The sequence below is a fragment of the Muscardinus avellanarius genome (genome assembly GCF_963383645.1).
Source record: "Muscardinus avellanarius genome assembly, chromosome: 21".
Taxonomy (NCBI): Eukaryota; Metazoa; Chordata; class Mammalia; order Rodentia; family Gliridae; genus Muscardinus; species Muscardinus avellanarius.
In genome coordinates this window covers 23448304-23464750 of record NC_137807.1, presented here as the reverse complement: position 1 = coordinate 23464750, position 16447 = coordinate 23448304, and the positions used below count along the sequence as shown (strand labels likewise).

At 53.9% G+C, this 16447-nt stretch overlaps 1 gene segment (V, D, J or C); it reads right to left on the bottom strand.

Annotated features, from left to right (window-relative positions):
- Positions 1-2957: 2957 nt before the first annotated feature.
- On the bottom strand, positions 2958-3657 carry LOC308278189 (immunoglobulin lambda variable 3-25-like). The segment is given in 3 exons: positions 3612-3657; positions 3187-3480; positions 2958-3070 (listed from the first exon to the last, which is right to left on the bottom strand).
- Between the last annotated feature and the right edge of the window lie 12790 nt (positions 3658-16447).

Genomic DNA, 16447 nt, shown 5'->3' with positions numbered 1-16447 from the left:
TTTTCCGAGTTGTAGCCAGAGAATCGGTCAGGGATGCCTGAGGGCCGTCTGCTATCATCATAGATGACCAGCACAGGGGCCTGCGATGGCTTCTGCTGGTACCAGTGCACACTATATATTTCAATGTTGTTTCCCCCACAGGTGATCCTGGCCGTCTGTCCCGGGGTCACGGACACCGAGGAGGGCTGAGTCAGCTCATAGGAGGCCACGCAGCCTGCGGGCAGAGGACAGGAGTTATGTGCAGGTGAAGAAGGAACAATCCCAGGAGCCCCCTCTCTGGGCCTGGCTCAGCTTCAGGGATTCACTGGGCACAGAGATCACCCTCCATCAGCCTCCCCACCAGCTCGCCATGGGCTTGGCTGGAGCATGGAGCCTTGACACAGGAGCAGTCCCGCCCCGTGTCCTGGCAACCCCAGCCCCTAAGGCTCACACAACCAGTGCGCCCAGGGTGGGGAGGTCAGCCCCAGCCCCCAGCCCCACCCTGCGCAGGTCTGAGCCCCTGCCCACATAGGCCGGCCCTGCTGAGCTGGCTGGGTGGTCTCTAGACAACACCTGCTCAGTGAGCCAGGAGTCCCAGGAGGAGGGGGGTCCAGGCCATGGTGCATGTGCAGGCTGCTCCCCAGGCCAGGCTGGGCTGCCTTCCCCCTGGCCTCTCTTATCCCCTGCTGGAGAGAGCTGCCTCTATGCAAATCAGCCCAGCTCAGGAGGCTGAAGGAGGAGCCTGGTGGAGTCTGGGGCAATGCTCAGCCCAGGACAAAGGAGGAGAGGGGGACCCTGCACACAGCACCCAGCTAATGGGGCCCTCCTGTGCTTTCTGGCCCCACAGTCCAGGTGACCTGTACCCCACGGTGTCAGTCCACTCTCCTGATGCCCTAGCCATGCAGAGCCCACAGGGGAGGTGTCTGCATCTTCCTTGCAGCCTGGAGTCCTGGCCTGGGTGACCTTGTTCTGCCCAGAGGGGCCTGGGAGGGACAGGGCTGACCTTGTGACTGTCCTGGCAGGAAGCCCATCACCTTCCTGAGTGGAATCCTGGCCCAGGAGGGAGGTGAGCCATCTTGGTGTGAGGCTGCAGGGCTTCTCTCAGTGAGTTTCCAGCAGAGTCCAGGTGTTCAGGAGTTTAAGCTCCATTCAGAGGTCCCTTCACCACAGAACAGTGACCGCTGACCCCAGTCTCCACGTGACAGCCAGACACGGGGGCAGCAGGGTCTTGTCAAGATCACACAGCTCCTGAGTGGAGCCAGATGAAATCCTACGGTGTCAATGTCCTCTCCAGGGGTCTGTGGGCAGCCCATCATCAGGTCCCACGTACCCTGTGGGACTCCGTGTCCAGTGCTCTTGGGCCGTCTCCCTGCTGAGCACCAGGACCTGGACCTGGATTATCCCTTGAATACGGGCTCCTGTGCGTGAGGAACCTGATAAAACTGAGTGGACAGAGTGAACCCAGGCCCCCTCTAAATATGCTCAACATTACTACACAAATGCACACAGGCCACAGGATGCACCCACCGGCCTGGTCAGAGGGTCCCTGCTGAGATTCATGGAAAGCAGCCAGATCCCAGGGAGAAGAGCCAATCCCCAGCAGCAACAAGGCCAGGCAAGGGAGCCATGGCCGCCCCTATGACGGAGCCAGAGGGCGTCACAGCCCAGGAGATAGTCCCAGGAGAACCCACTGAGGTCTGGCCATTTCCTCTAGAGTGTGGGTGGCAATCAGGCAGTGCTGGGCCCGGGTGTAGGTGGAACGTTTGCCCTCAAGGTAACAGCATTAAAGGCTGACCTCTTAGGCAGGGGTTAGTCCTAAGGGCCCTTCTCTCGTGGAAGGCACGGAGGGGTCAGATGCCTAAAAGTGTGCGGACAATACCAGCTGGTACTGTGGGATCTTTCTGCTCACGGTCTCTAGAAGACGCAGCTGGAGGAACCTCCTGACACACTGACTCTGCTGGTGCAGGGCCCTGGACTCCAACTTGTGGAACTATTAGTAAGGAATTCATGTTCCTTACTACTAAGAATAATCCATGGTCCTTACTAATAATAAAACAGTGGGAGTTTTCCTCTTTTGTACTTTATTTTTATATTTGGAACTAGGGATTGAAGCTGGGGCATTCCACTTCTCAGCTCCATCCCCAGCCCTGGCATTGGTCCTTAGCTGGCTTCCAGTGTAGACAGGAGTGTGCTGGTCCAGCTGTGCCTGAATCCCCCACACGGTGGATCAAACCCAATGGGCTCCTTCCTGGCAAACAGTGCTTAGTGTGTCCGACTGTGTCCTCATGTTATGGACGCTAGGAATGAGGGATCCAGGGGAACTTTTGAATGTCTGCATGGGGGATTCGGGAGAAGAAACACCTCTTTCTAACTGTAGCCCGGGCTCCGAGGTCCCTCATGGCCAATTGTGGACAGCCTGCTCTGTAGATCCGGCGTCCTGTGGGCCGATCTGAGATGGAGGACAACACTCACTGTCTACACAGCAGAGAGGAGGCCCCGTGGCAGAAGGAGAAGGACCCGTGAGCCGCAGTTGATCGCTGAGCTTTCCCGGCTCTGGGCTGAGGCCCTCTATGGTTTCCTAACTTAGGGCCGGCCCTGGGCTCATGGCCTCACACAGCCAGGAGACTGAAGCTCTCTGAGGAGGGAAAGGAACAGGGAGGCAGGTTTCTGCTCACTCAGCACCTTCCAGGGCGGCCTCTGTGAGCAGCCAGAATCTGAGTGGGGTGGGTAGGAGCTCAGCCCTGGAGGGGCTCTGGGTGCAGCTTCCAGGCCCCCTGCATGGGGCTTTCTGCTCATGACGCCGGGCTTCAAGGATATTGGTGTCAGGACTGGGAGCTGTGCAGCTCCAGGGCTGGACGTTTAGTAGATCCGACATGGAGTGGCCACGGCACACACAGGGCCACCCAGGGACCGTGACCACAGAGGACGTCTCCACCCTCCTGGCCTCCATGGGTCCAGCCTCCTCTGCTCTCTCTGGCTCACAGCAGGCCTGCCACGCTGTCCTGCTGACTCTGCCTCAGTCCTCCCGTGTCCACCTTGGCCGAGGGTGGCTGGAGGCTGGAGGAGGCGCAGCTGGGGAGGATGTGGGTGGCTGTGTAGACATGTCCTGCTGCGTCTCAGTGCTCCTGGGGGCGGCGACGCGGGACTCAGGCAGGGAGGGTTTGTGTCTCTCTTCCCCATCTGTCTCTGTCACTGTGGATTGAGTACCATCGCTGTTTGCTGAGAAACAGTAATAGTCAGCCTCGTCCTCGGCCTGGACTCTGCTGATGGTCAGCGTGGCTGTGGTCCCTGAGCTCGACCCAGAGAATCTCTCCGGGATCCCCGAGGGCCGCTTGCTATCTTCGTAAATCACACGAACAGGGGACTGTCCTGCCTTCTGCTGGTACCAATATGCGTATTTTTTTGACAGGGCATCTCCAGAGCAGGTGATTGTGGCCGTCCCCCCGCGGGCTACCGACAAAGCTGGCGGGCGCTGAGTGAGCTCGTAGGAGAACACAGAGCCTGCAAGAGAAAAGGGGAGAGGGCGCTTCATAACCCGGGACCATCCAGGGCCTCCCTCTCTCCATCCTGGGAGGAGACAGGGGGTAGGGCAGCCTGGGAGGCCAAGCCTGGGGACAGGACTGAGCAGTCACCTGTGCAGAGGGTGAGGAGGAGGAGAAGGAGCGAGGTGCAGGCCATGGCGGAGCTGCCCCACAGCTCTGTGTCCAGCAGTGCTGGGCTCCATGGCAGAGGTTATACTCTCTCAGGCTTTGGAGGCAGTGGTGTTGGGGGTTATGCAAATTGTCCTCTCCTGGCTCCTCCCTGGTCCTGGGGACCATTCTCACCAGCTGTGTGGGGAGAAGAGACAAAGGCCGGTGGAGACCCACGCCCTGCAGCTGCTTCTCAGGGCAGAAATCAGGCCTTGGTCTCAATCCCCGGGTCACAGTCACCCCCAAGTGATCACTCAGGACCACTGTCCCCACCCTCCAGGGCTGTGGGTGTCCTGGCTCAGGTCAGAGGGCTGTTGACTCTGCTGGAGCCCGGTGGCAGAGCAGGACCGCCTAGAGACCACCTGACTGGGTAGGCTCCCCTTTCCTGTAGGATCAGCCTCGTTACCCTGGCCCAGGCCCCCCAGGCATTGCTCTGTGAGGTCCACTGAGCCAGAGCGCTGGACACCATGACATGCTGACTGACGCTCAGGATTGGGCACTGCCACACAGGCCCGGGATGCACTGTGCTGACGTCCAGTCCAAGGGCCGTGCCCTGCACACCCTGCTGACCCAGGCTGGCCCCCTCCTGGCCTCTTCTGGGCAGCACCTGCCTGTGTCCTGGCTGCAGCCCCTGGGGCTCTGCTGCCCCCTGCTGGTGGAGGAGGCTCAGCGCAGCGCTGCCCTCTCAGGGTGACCCCAGGCCCCTGGTTGAGAGCTGGGGGCAGGGCGTCCAGCCCACCCGTGCCAGCTGCCCCCTGCTTCTTCAGAAGACGAAGGAGGCGGCGCCTGTGGCCTCAGGCAGGTGGACAGTGCGGTTCCAGCGACCCAGTCCCTGTGAAAAGGCCCCACCCAGGTGCTTGGTGTGAGTCAGAGATGGAGAGAAAACTGTGTGTGCAGCTCTTCACAAACACACAATCCAGAGAACAGGTGAGGTGCTCTCTATGGAGCCAGGACTGTGTGTTTAGGGCCTGTAGGGAGCTGCCCCCATGGAACTGAAAACAGCTGGGTCAGTTGGAGCCCAGGGGAGCACTGCAGGGTCCTCCCCCTCCTCCTCTTTGGTCCAGTTCTTCTCTCCTTCTTGCTCTTCCTTGTCATGCTCCTCCTCCTCTCTCTCCTCCTCCTCATCCTCCTCTCCTCCTCTTGCTTCTTCACTACCTCCTTCTCTCTTCCTCCTTCCCCTCCTCCTCTTTGCTCTAGTTCTTCTCTTCCTCCTCCCTCTCCTCCTCTTGCTTGTCATGCTCCTCCTCCCTCTCCTCCTCCTCTTCATCTCCCTCCTCCTCCTGCTTCTCCACCTCCTCTTCCCCTAAGTGTCCTCCTCCTATTGTCGCAGTCTTCATCCCTCTCATCATCCTTGTCATGCTCCTCCTCTCTCTCCTCCTTTTCTGTCTACTATGACCCTCTGCCTTCTCCTCCTACCTCCCCTTCATTCGGCTCCTTCCTCCTCCTCTTCCTCTCTCTCCTCCTTTGTCTTGACCTCCTTCTCCTCTCCATAACTCTCCTCCTGCTCTTCCTCTTCTTCCTTCTCCTCTTCCCACTCCTTCTCTTTTCTCCTTCCTCCTCCCCTTTCCCTTCTTCCTAATAGGACTAGGACAGACCGTGTTGACTCCAGTCCAAGGGCGTCCCCTGCACCCTCCTGTTGACCTGAGATGGCCTTCCCCTCCACCCAGACCCCACCGCAGCTGCCCCTTGGGGACCCTCACGCTCATTTCTATCCTGTGGGGAGTCCTGCAGCTTCGCAGGGGCTGACCCAGGACCTCACCCTACATGGAGGCCTGTGTGTCTACTTCCCTCTGGGATGGCACCCTGCCCCCCGGCGCATCACCATGTTGTGCAGGTGTGTGCTGGTCTGAGGACAGAGGTCCCCTGTGTCATCGTCACTGTTGGACCCAGGACAACGTACCCAGGAGCCTGAGGGTGAAAAAATAACTCAGTCTCTCCTCAACCCAGGCCATTCCTGAGAACCTGTGTCCAGGTCAGCAGCTGCCTGCACTGAAGAAACAGTTCTCAGCCCAGACAACTACACATCTCTATAAATACATGACTACTGAGCAGACGTGGCCTCTGCCATCCTCCTGGGTTTCTTGAATTCTTTCAGCCATTTAAGTTTCATATTCCACATTAGGTTCTCAAGCATGTTTCAAGTGCTCTCATTTGCTTTGTGGCCTTAGCAATGGTGTCTGTTTGCAGCCCCACTTCTTGGACTTCTTCAGGGATTGGGAGCCTGGCTTCCTATCTCTGTTGTCTGCGCAAGTAATAAGAGCCACTGGCACCTCTCATGCCGCAAGCCTGGGACTCTGAGCTCTCCACAGGGCCTATTCCTGAGTCTCACTGTCTAACGAGGTGGCTGGTATCACTGAGGATGGATCTCTAGTGTAAGTGCAGATCTCTATGCTTTCCACAAACCCCGAGCCTGTGTTTCTCCCTGCCTGCGTAGGCCTATATAGACAACTGGTGCTGCTGGGAACAGACTCGCTGCATACGTAGAGGTCAGCATTCTCCACGGATAGGGCTGGTTTGGTGTGACCTCTGCGCTCCACCACGATTGTGTGGTCAGCGGCAATCACCAGGGTGCTGTGCCCTGGGGACTGTAGACCTTTTTGCCTGGCTGGTGCTGGGGGCTCCCTGGTAATACATAGCTCTGTGTCTGACAGCAGACTCCATCCCCACCTTCACCAGGGTGAGCCGCAAAGTCTCATTCCCTGCAGTTCGATTACTTGCTGTGTGTGTTTTTGAGACCACACTGAAAGCCTCCTTGGAGAAGGCTAATTCATGGTGATAGAGATGAAATGTCAGCAGGACGGAGATGTGCTGCTCTCCACATTCACCATCTTTTCAAGGTTTAATGTGAGAAACTTTCTGAGATATGGCCCATCAAATAATTGAGAAATTATTTCATCTTATACTTTTCACTGCAAAGAAAGAAGCCCAGTGCTTGCAAAGTCACTCTTGCAAAGTCAAGAAATGGCACATTTCAGATGTGGGAAGTTGCTTCCATTTCTGCATGGGGAAGGTGAAAGATTCCAGATAGACGGGGAATCCAGAGGAGGAAAGTGAGCAGCAATCCCACTGTGATGCCTGTGGCCCTGCTGTGAGAAGAGCAGACAAGGTCGACTCCATGATAATAGGCACGAGGAGATGAGGGCAGACACCTTGTGTTCAGCTCAAGCCCTGTGCAAGAATACCAGTGTGGACCAGGGGTTTTGGGACAGGGCTCTGTCGTCTGTGGTAGGAATCACATACCTTTTAAAGAATAGCTTGTCATGGTCCCCAGGTTTTTGTAGGCCCAGAACAACATGGGACAGAAGGGAGCATCCTCCCAGAGCTGGGAGGTCACCAGGCACGAGGTCTGGAGGCCAGGAGAGATCACGGTAGTGGGGCTGCAGTGCCTGTGGGATGGGGCAGGAGCAGGGCTGGGCTTAGGAGCCTGCTGGGCAGCTGGTCCACAGCCCCCTCCATGCCTCCTGCACCAGCACCTCTCCTGAGTCCACTCCTGTGTGCTCTGGGTGGAGGAAGCTTCCTGCTCCAGGTGACTCTAAGCACTAGTCCTCTGAGTGGTCCAGGGCAGCCCTGTCCAGTACCACTGCAGGGTCTCATAGCATCCTACACCAGGAGCCACAGTAAAATGGGATGTGCACAATTTTATAATATTATATATCATGTAACCTACGAAATGAAAGTAAAATCTTTCTAAGAACTAATGAAACTATTTATGGTATGGCTACATGCTTTGCTCTGGAGGTGTTGTTACACCCTTTTCTCATTTTCTGTTTTGGCAATGAAATATATCTTATAAATTTATATCACATATTACTTGAAAAACAAATTTTTTTCATAAAAATATATTTTCTTCATTTCATTACATTTACAGATAAGCAGGTAGATTTGCACGTCCAACCTTTCCCATGCCTGGTTAAGACTTAGAATCACTGAATCATTGGTGAAAATATGCTTCTTTTAGTGTTTTCAGCAACCTTGGCAATGTGGGTACATGGTCTCTCAACTAAATTTTCTTTGAAGGACTAGGATATTATTTTCAAAATTACTCTGTTTTTTCAGGTATCATACAAAAATCCCATAAGTGAAATAATATAGTTCTTTTAAATAATGTTAATGAGAAAACCATGCCCTATAGCTGTGGCAGGGGCTCCTGTGCTGTGAGCTGCAGGGAGGGGCTGCGGGCCAGGCTGGGACAGTTTGGGTCTCACTTCCCCCTGGGCCTTAGTCACTGTGAGCTTCAGTGCTGCTGTCCCACACCTGACAGTAGTAGTCAGCCTCGTCCTCGGCCTGGGCCCCGCTGATGGTCAGGGTGGCCGTGTTCCCCGAGTTGGAGCCAGAGAATCGGTCAGGGATGCCTGGGGGCCGTCTCCTATCATTATAGATGACCAGCACAGGGGCCTGCGTTGGCTTCTGCTGGTACCACTGCACATTGTATCCTCCAATGCGATTTCCCCCACAGGTGATGCTGGCCGTCTGTCCTGGGGTCACGGACACCGAGGAGGGCTGAGTCAGCTCATAGGAGTCCACGCAGCCTGCGGGCAGAGGACAGGAGTTATGTGCAGGTGAAGAAGGAACAATCCCAGGAGCCCCCTCTCTGGGCCTGGCTCAGCTTCAGGGATTCACTGGGCACAGAGATCACCCTCCATCAGCCTCCCCACCAGCTCGCCATGGGCTTGGCTGGAGCATGGAGCCTTGAACACAAGAGCAGACACAGCCTCTCAGGCTCACACAGCCAGTGAGCCCAGGGTGGGGAGGTCAGCCCCAGCCCCCAGCCCCATTCTGCACAAATCTGAGCCCCTGCCCACACAGGCCGGGCCTGCTGAGCTGGCTGGGTGGTCTCTAGACAGCACCTGCGCAGTGAGCCAGGAGTCCCAGGAGGAGGGGGGTCCAGGCCATGGTGCAGGTGCAGGCTGCTCCCCAGGCCAGGCTGGGCTGCCTTCCCCCTGGCCTCTCTTATCCCCTGCTGGAGAGAGCTGCCTCTATGCAAAGCAGCCCAGCTCAGGAGGCTGAAGGAGGAGCCTGGTGGTGTCTGGCGCAGGCTCAGCCCAGGGCATAGGAGGAGAGGGGGACCTTGCACACAGCACCCAACTCATGGGGCCCTCCTTTGCCTGCTTGTCCCACAGTCCAGGTGACTTCCATTTCATGGTGTTCATCCACTCTCCTGATTCCCTGGCCATGCAGAGCCCAGAGGGGACGTATCTGCATCTTCCTTGCAGCCTGGAGTCCTAGCCTGTGGTGAATGGTCTTGGCCAGAGGGTCCTGGGAGGGACAGGGCTGACCTTGTGACTGTCCTGGCAGGAAGCCCATCACCTTGCTGAGTGGAATCCTGGCTCAGGAGGGAGGTGAGCCATCTTGGTGTGAGGCTGCAGGGCTTCTCTCAGTGAGTTTCCAGCAGAGTCCAGGTGTTCTGGAGTTGAAGTTCAATTCAGAGGTCCCTTCACCACAGAACACTGAATGCTGACCCCAGTCCACGCGACAGCCAGACACAGGGCAGTGCAGGGTCCTGTCAAGATCACACAGCTCTTGAGCGGAGCGAGATGAAACCCTGTGCTGTCATGTGCACACGGACTGTTGACAGAGCCTTGGCGTGTGCTGTGCGCTGCGCAGCCTGTAACTCCACATACTCAGAGCCCAGGAAACAGGATCTCAGGGACGAGATCAGTGTGGAAACTTGGAGGAGCCTGTCTCTAATAAAAGTTAGGATGTAGCTCAGAGATAGAGAGCACGTGAGTCCAATCCACACTACGAAAGAAGGAAGCAGGAAAGAACAAAGGAAGGAAGGAAGGAGAAAGGAAGGAAGGAAGGAAGGAAGGAAGGAAGGAAGGAGGAAGGGCTTCCATTCACAAACCTATAAAACCAACCACTAAGCCAAACATGAGAAGAGAGAGAAGGAGGGAGCTGGGTGGAGTCAGGGAAGGGCTGAATGGATGATGTATGGGTGTGTGTCTCCGCCATCGTGGACTCCTTAAGATGATGACTACAATTCACCGAAATATAAATAAATAAAATAAAAAATAAAAGCTAAATAAAGAAGAATGGGATGAAGAAGGAAGGGAGGAAGGCCGACGCTCAGAGAATTATGAGTTCCTCTTGGCCCGTGGCTCTTCTGAATTCCCAGGTTCTTCCTCAGTGTCCATCTCTGTGTGCTCTGGGCAGGGACAGGTCAGTTGGTGACTTTGTCTAGAAGACATTCCAGGGTTCTGCACGCTGCAGGGTCTCCTCATATAAGCATTAGTAATAAGAACTTTATGTTCAATTGCAGGGAAAATACATCATCAACACAAATGATGACGGGCAGAGGCCACACTTGTCATCCCCGGGAACCAAGAGGCTGAGGCGGAGGACCACAACCTGGAGGCAGCAGGAAGCACAGGGGGAGTGACTCAAAATCCTCCAGTACCGCATGCGAGGTGCGCAGCTGGGAACTGTGCCTCACGCTGAGAATAAGAGAGCTGAGACCCGTCAGCACACTAGGACAGAAACAGCAGAGACGGGGGACTGGGGTGCGGGGATCCCCAGACCAGGAGCTCAGAGCAGAGCGAGGAGGCAGGACCCTGGACATCCAGGGAGGACGACTGTGAGGACAGCCACAGGGTTGACGCCAAAGGTCAACATGGAGGTACCCAGGCCTGGAGAAGTGTCAGGGAAGCTGCCGCCTCCAGGGTCAGTGTGAGACGCGAGCCAGACTGTGCGCGAGTGTCCAGGATGCCGCTGCAGGACAGTGACCCTTCCTCAGGTCCCAGGTGGTGCCCAGCCTCGTGCAGGGCAGATCCCCTGAGGCCCAGCCCACCCATCTCCAAGCCTGGGCAGTCGGGTCTCTGCTGCCCCTCACACTGTCTCTGGTGGCCTCGTAACACAGGGCCTGGGAGGCTCAGGTGTCCTGGGTACAGATGAGATTGACAGCAGGCTCTAAGGGTGTGACTCCCTGATCCATGCCCCTGGCCCCAGGGGTAGCCCCTCTGCTCTCTATGGTCCTGCCTCCTCAGGACCAAGGAAGGGCTCTGGTTACCATGGAAACATGAGCACAGGCTTTTGGAGGAGGATTTGGCAGGGTGACCCTAGGCTTCTTGCTCCTGTGTCTGGGATTGTGGGGCATCTGCAGAGAGGTATCAGGGCTAGCCACATGGAGACAGAGGCCCAGGGATGGCTTCTCTGGGTGCCCTGTGGGTGAAAGTCAAGTGGGTGGTGTTGGCTGCTGAGCCCTAGACACAGACAGCAGAGCAGCCTCCCAGCCGTGAGGTCTGACGATTGAGATTAGCAGAGACAGCAGGAGCCCGTGATTAGCAAATCTCTCTCCATCCTGGACTTTCTTACCCCTCCACACACAGGTGCCATGAACAGAAGGAGAGGTCTAGGGCTTCCTCCTCCCCACACGGCAGGGCCTGCAGGAGTCTAGTGCAAAGCCCTCCTCCTTCCCACGTCACCCCTCCAACAACCACCAACAGTGAGTGCAGACTTTATGTAGAAAGAAACAAAGTGAACTGTGTCCTAAATACGTGTGCTCTGTGACCTGTGGAGGGATGGGGACGGAAGCTTCACATTCTGTTCATGTCTCACACACAGCTTGTGTTTACAAGGCGAGCTCGGACGCAGTGTGGGCACAGCCGAGACGCACAGGGATCCATCTCTCACTGTGGTTCCTTCAACGTCATCTGTGTCCAGTGCCCACGTCCTCTCCAGGGGTCTGTGGACAGCCCGTCATCAGGTCCCACCTACCCTGTGGGACTCCGTGTCCAGTGCTCACGGGCCATCTCCCTGCTGAGCACCAGGACCTGGACCTAGACCATCCCGTGAACATGGCCTCCTGTGTATGAGGAACCTGATAATACTGAGTGGACAGAGTGAACCCAGGCCCCCTAAACACGCTCCACATACTACACAAATGCACACAGGCCACAGGACGCACCCACCGGCCTGGTCAGAGGGTCCCTGCTGAGATTCGTGGAAAGCAGCCAGATCCCAGGGAGAAGAGCCAATGCCCAGCAGCAACAAGGCCAGGCAGGGGAGCCATGGCCGTCCCTATGATGGAGCCAGAGGGCGTCACAGCCCGGGAGAGAGTCCCAGGAGGACCCACTGAGGTCTGGCCATTTCCTCTAGAGTGTGGGTGGCGATCAGGCAGTGCTGGGCCTGAGTGTCTGTGGAACCTTCACCCTCAAGGTAACAGCATTAAAGGCTGACCTCTTAGGCAGGGGTTAGTCCTAAGGGCCCTTCTCTCGTGGAAGGCACGGAGGGTTGGATGCCTAAAAGTGTGCGGACAATACCAGCTGGTACTGTGGGATCTTTCTGCTCACAGTCTCTAGAAGACGCAGCTGGAGGACACTCCTGACACACTGACTCTGCTGGTGCAGGGCCTTGGACTCCAGCTTGTAGAACTATTAGTAAGGAATTCATGTTCCTTACTACTGAGAATAATTCATGATCCTTACAAATAATAAAACAGTGGAGGTTTCCTTATTTTGTACTTTATTTTTATATTTGTTACCAGGGATTGAAGCTGGGGCATTCCACTTCTCAGCTCCATCCCCAGCCCTGGCATTGGTCCTTAGCTGGCTTTCAGTGTAGACAGAGTTGTTCTTTTTTTTTTTTTTATTGGTGCACTGTATTCATACATCATAGTAGGATACATACTTTTGTAGACATACATGCACACTTTTCCCAGTCAGCCCCCACCCAATCCCCACCCCATTCTCTCCCTATCCCTCCCTCCCATGCTTGGCTTAGTAGTTGACATCTAGTATTATGGCAATTTATCTAAAATTAAAAATGATAATCTCACATAACAGTTTCATTTGTCTGATACCAAGCTTTTGATGACTTAAAGATAACATTTCAATATTTCTTTTTGCTTTCTTTCTTACCAGAGAATATTTTTTTCTATTTTTTAGGTGAAACTATCATATATTTATATATTTATTTTTCAGAAAAAAATCTATCCTAATATGGAATATGGAGTCTAGGTACCCAAAACGATCTTGAAAAAGAACAAAGCTAGAAGATATATATTTTCTGATTTCAAACCATATAAAGCTACAATAATTGAAACAGTGTAGTACTATTCTAAAGGCAGATATATAAACCATTGGAGTTAAATAAAAGCCTAGAGCTAAATTCTTCCCTATATTGTCAAGTTATTTTTGACAAGGTTTCCACGAACATTTGGTGGTAGAAATGATAATCTTTTAACTAAATATTGTTAAAAAATAATAATTACATGGAAAAGAATAAAATTGGACCCTTACCTAATCCCATATACAAATATTAACTCAAAATAGATAATAGACCTAAATATAAATCTTAAGACTATAAACTTTTAGGAGAAAATCTGGGTCATAAAACCTCACAACATTGAAATTGGCAGTGATTTCTTGGTTATGATTTCAATGGCACAGGTAACAGAGGAGTATACAGACTCCCTAAAAAATAAAAAAAAATTGTATATCCAAAGACAATGTAAACAGAGTTAACAGTTACTAATAGAATGGGATAAAATATTTCCAATTGCTATATCTGAAGGTATATTAATATCCCAACTAGAAATCCTAAAAATTAACAACAATAAAGGCAAGCAATACCATTTAGAGATACGTAAAAGACTAACATAAATAATGAATCTCCACAGATAACCAGTCTTAGTTGTCTGTTGGATGGAAAATCTTGTTTCTCTGGTTCTTGTGTGTGTTACCTATTTCTTCTTTGTAGTTAATCTCTTTGAGTATTTTCTCTAGCGCTGGTTTTGAAGACATAAATTCCTTCAGTTTCTGTTTGTCGTGGAAGCTTCTTATTTTTCCATCTAATTTGATAGAAAGTTTTGCTGGGTAGGAAATTTTTGGCTGGAAGTTGTTTTCTTTCAGAGTTTGGAATATGTTACTCCAAGCCCTTCTGGCTCTCATGACTTGGTTTGGGAAGTCTGGAGTGATTCTAATTGGTTTGCCTCTGAATGTCACTTGGCCCTTTGTTTTTGTTGCCTTTAAGATTCTCTGCTTGGCTTCCACATTGGTCATTTTGACAATTATGTGGCGTGGGGATCCTCTTCTCCGATCCTGTCTAAAGGGAGTTCTATAAGTTTCCTGGACCTTTGTATCAACCTCTTGCTCTATGTTTGGAAAATTTTCTGCTATTACTTCTTTGAAGAGATTGTTGATCCCTTTGGTTTCACTTTCTTTTCCCTCCTCTATTCCAATTATTCTTAGGTTAGCTCTCTTAAAATGGGCCTATATTTCCTCAATATCAGATTCCTGTTGTCGGATATTTTTTTCTAGATTAGAAACTATGAGTTCATTTTTGGATTGCTCATCTTCTAAGAGCGAGATTCTGTTCTCCATGTGTTCTAATTGGTTGTTTGTGCTTTGAATTGAGGCCTTTACTTCATTAATTGCATCCTTTATCTCTTTTTGGCTCTCTCTGAATTCTTTTCGAAGCACCTCTATTATTTCTACAGTTATTTTCCTGATTTGATCTTCTAGAAATCTCTGATGTTCTGTTTTATCGGGTTCTGATGTTGTGGGGTTGTGAGCATTAATTGCTCCAGTATTATTCCTCTTTCCCATGATTTCCGATGTTTGTGCCTTCTCTGGGTTCTTCCCTTGGGTCACTATGACTTCCCTTAAGGTGTTCTGGATCTCGAGTCAGTAGTATCTCGGACCCCACTACTCCTTTACTGGGTTTTATCACAGAGTCTCCGACCCAGAGAGTCGATAGAGGCTGCTTTAGACTGTGGGGGGTGCCAGGTTGCACGTTCTCCTATGGTGTGATATCTCTGCCACCGCCCCTCCCCCACTGGGTCAAGTCCCAGGGAGTACAGTACTGGGATTTCTCCTCTGTGGCCCGCAATTTGACTCCCTGTTCTTGAGTACGCAGATGTAGCTGTACTGGCCTCGCTGAATTCGCTGCTGCTGCCGCCAGTGGCAATATGGCGCCGCTGCTACGCCCTCGGCTATGGGGCTGGTGTTTTTCTTCTTGATTTTGATTTCTACTCTGAATCCCTGCAGCGTGTGCTGAGCTCGGCCACTGGGAGCTTTAGATGCTCTCTGCGCGGAGAAATCCCGCCTGGCTGTTCCGCAGCAGCTCACCTCGGCTTGCTGTAGCCATCCCGTGAATTCGCCGGTGCCGCCGGCAGTATGGCGCTGCTGCCGCGTCTGCCGCGTCCTCGGGCGCAATGTCGGTTATCTCCTCTGTGGCTCTGTTCTCAGTCCGCTTTCTCTCTGGAGCCTGGTGATTTTTTGTTTCACTGGTGATGGTGTTTTCTGGCTATGAAAGGCGCTGATTTTGTGGTAATGGAGATTTGTTGTTAGCAGGGCTCTTAAGCCCCGCTTTTCTCGGTCGCCATCTTCCCGGAAGTCCAGAGTTGTTCTTGTCCAACTGTGCCTGGATTCCCCCACAGGGTGGATTAAACCCAATGGGCTCCTTCCTGGCAAACAGTGCTTGGTGTGTCTGACTGTGTCCTTATGTTATGGAGCTAGGAATGAGGGATCCAGGGGAACTTTTGAATGTCTGCACGGGGGAGTCAGGAGAAGAAACACATCTTTCTAACTGTAGCCCGGCCTCCGAGGTCCCTCATGGCCAATTGTGGACAGCCTGCTCTGTAGACCCGGCGTCCTGCGGGCCGATCTGAGATGGAGGACAACACTCAGTGTCTACACAGCAGAGAGGAGGCCCCGTGGCAGAAGGAGAAGGACCCGTGAGCCGCAGTTGATCGCTGAGCTTTCCCGGCTCTGGGCTGAGGCCCTCTAGGGCTTCTTAACTTAGGGCCGGCCCCGGGCTCATGGCCTCACACAGCCAGGAGACTGAAGCTCTCTGAGGACGGAAAGGAACAGGGAGGCAGTTTTCTGCTCACTCAGCACCTTCCAGGGCGGCCTCTGTGAGCGGCCAGAGTCTGAGTGGGGTGGGTAGGAGCTCAGCCCTGGAGGGGCTCCGGGTCAGCCCCCGGGTCCTCTGCACGGGGCTCTCTGCTCAGGACACCGGGCTCCAAGGGTATGGGTGTCAGGGCTGAGAGCTGAGCAGCTCCAGGGCTGGACGTTGAGGAGATCCGACATGGAGTGGCCACAGAACACACAGGGCCACCCAGGGACCGTGACCACGGAGGACGTCTCCACCCTCCTGGTCTCCACTGGTCCAGCCTCCCTCTGCTTGCTCTGGCTCACAGTAGACCAGACACGCTGTCCTGCTGACTCTCCCTCAGTCCTCCCGTGTCCACCTGGGCCAAGGGCGGCTGGAGGCTGGAGGAGGCGCAGCTGGGGAGGATGTGGGTGGCTTTGCAGATGTGTCCTGCTGCGTCTCAGTGCTCCTGGGGCCGGCGACGCGGGACGCAGGCAGGGAGGGTTTGTGTCTCTCTTCACCATCTGTCTCTGTCACTGTGGATTGAGTACCATCGCTGTTTTCTGAGGAACAGTAATAGTCAGCCTCGTCCTCGGCCTGGACTCTGCTGATGGTCAGCGTGGCTGTGGTCCCTGAGCTCGACCCAGAGAATCTCTCTGGGATCCCCGCGGGCCGCTTGCTATCATTGTAAATCACAAGCACAGGGGACTGTCCTGCCTTCTGCTGGTACCAATATGCGTAGTATTTTGGCAGGGCATCTCCAGAGCAGGTGATTGTGGCCGTCCCCCCGGGGGCCACCGACAAAGCTGGCGGGCGCTGAGTGAGCTCGTAGGAGAACACAGAGCCTGCAAGAGAAAAGGGGAGAGGGCGCTTCATAACCCGGGACCATCCAGGGCCTCCCTCTCTCCATCCTGGGAGGAGACAGGAGGTAGGGCAGCCTGGGGAGGCCATGCCTGGGGACGGGGCTG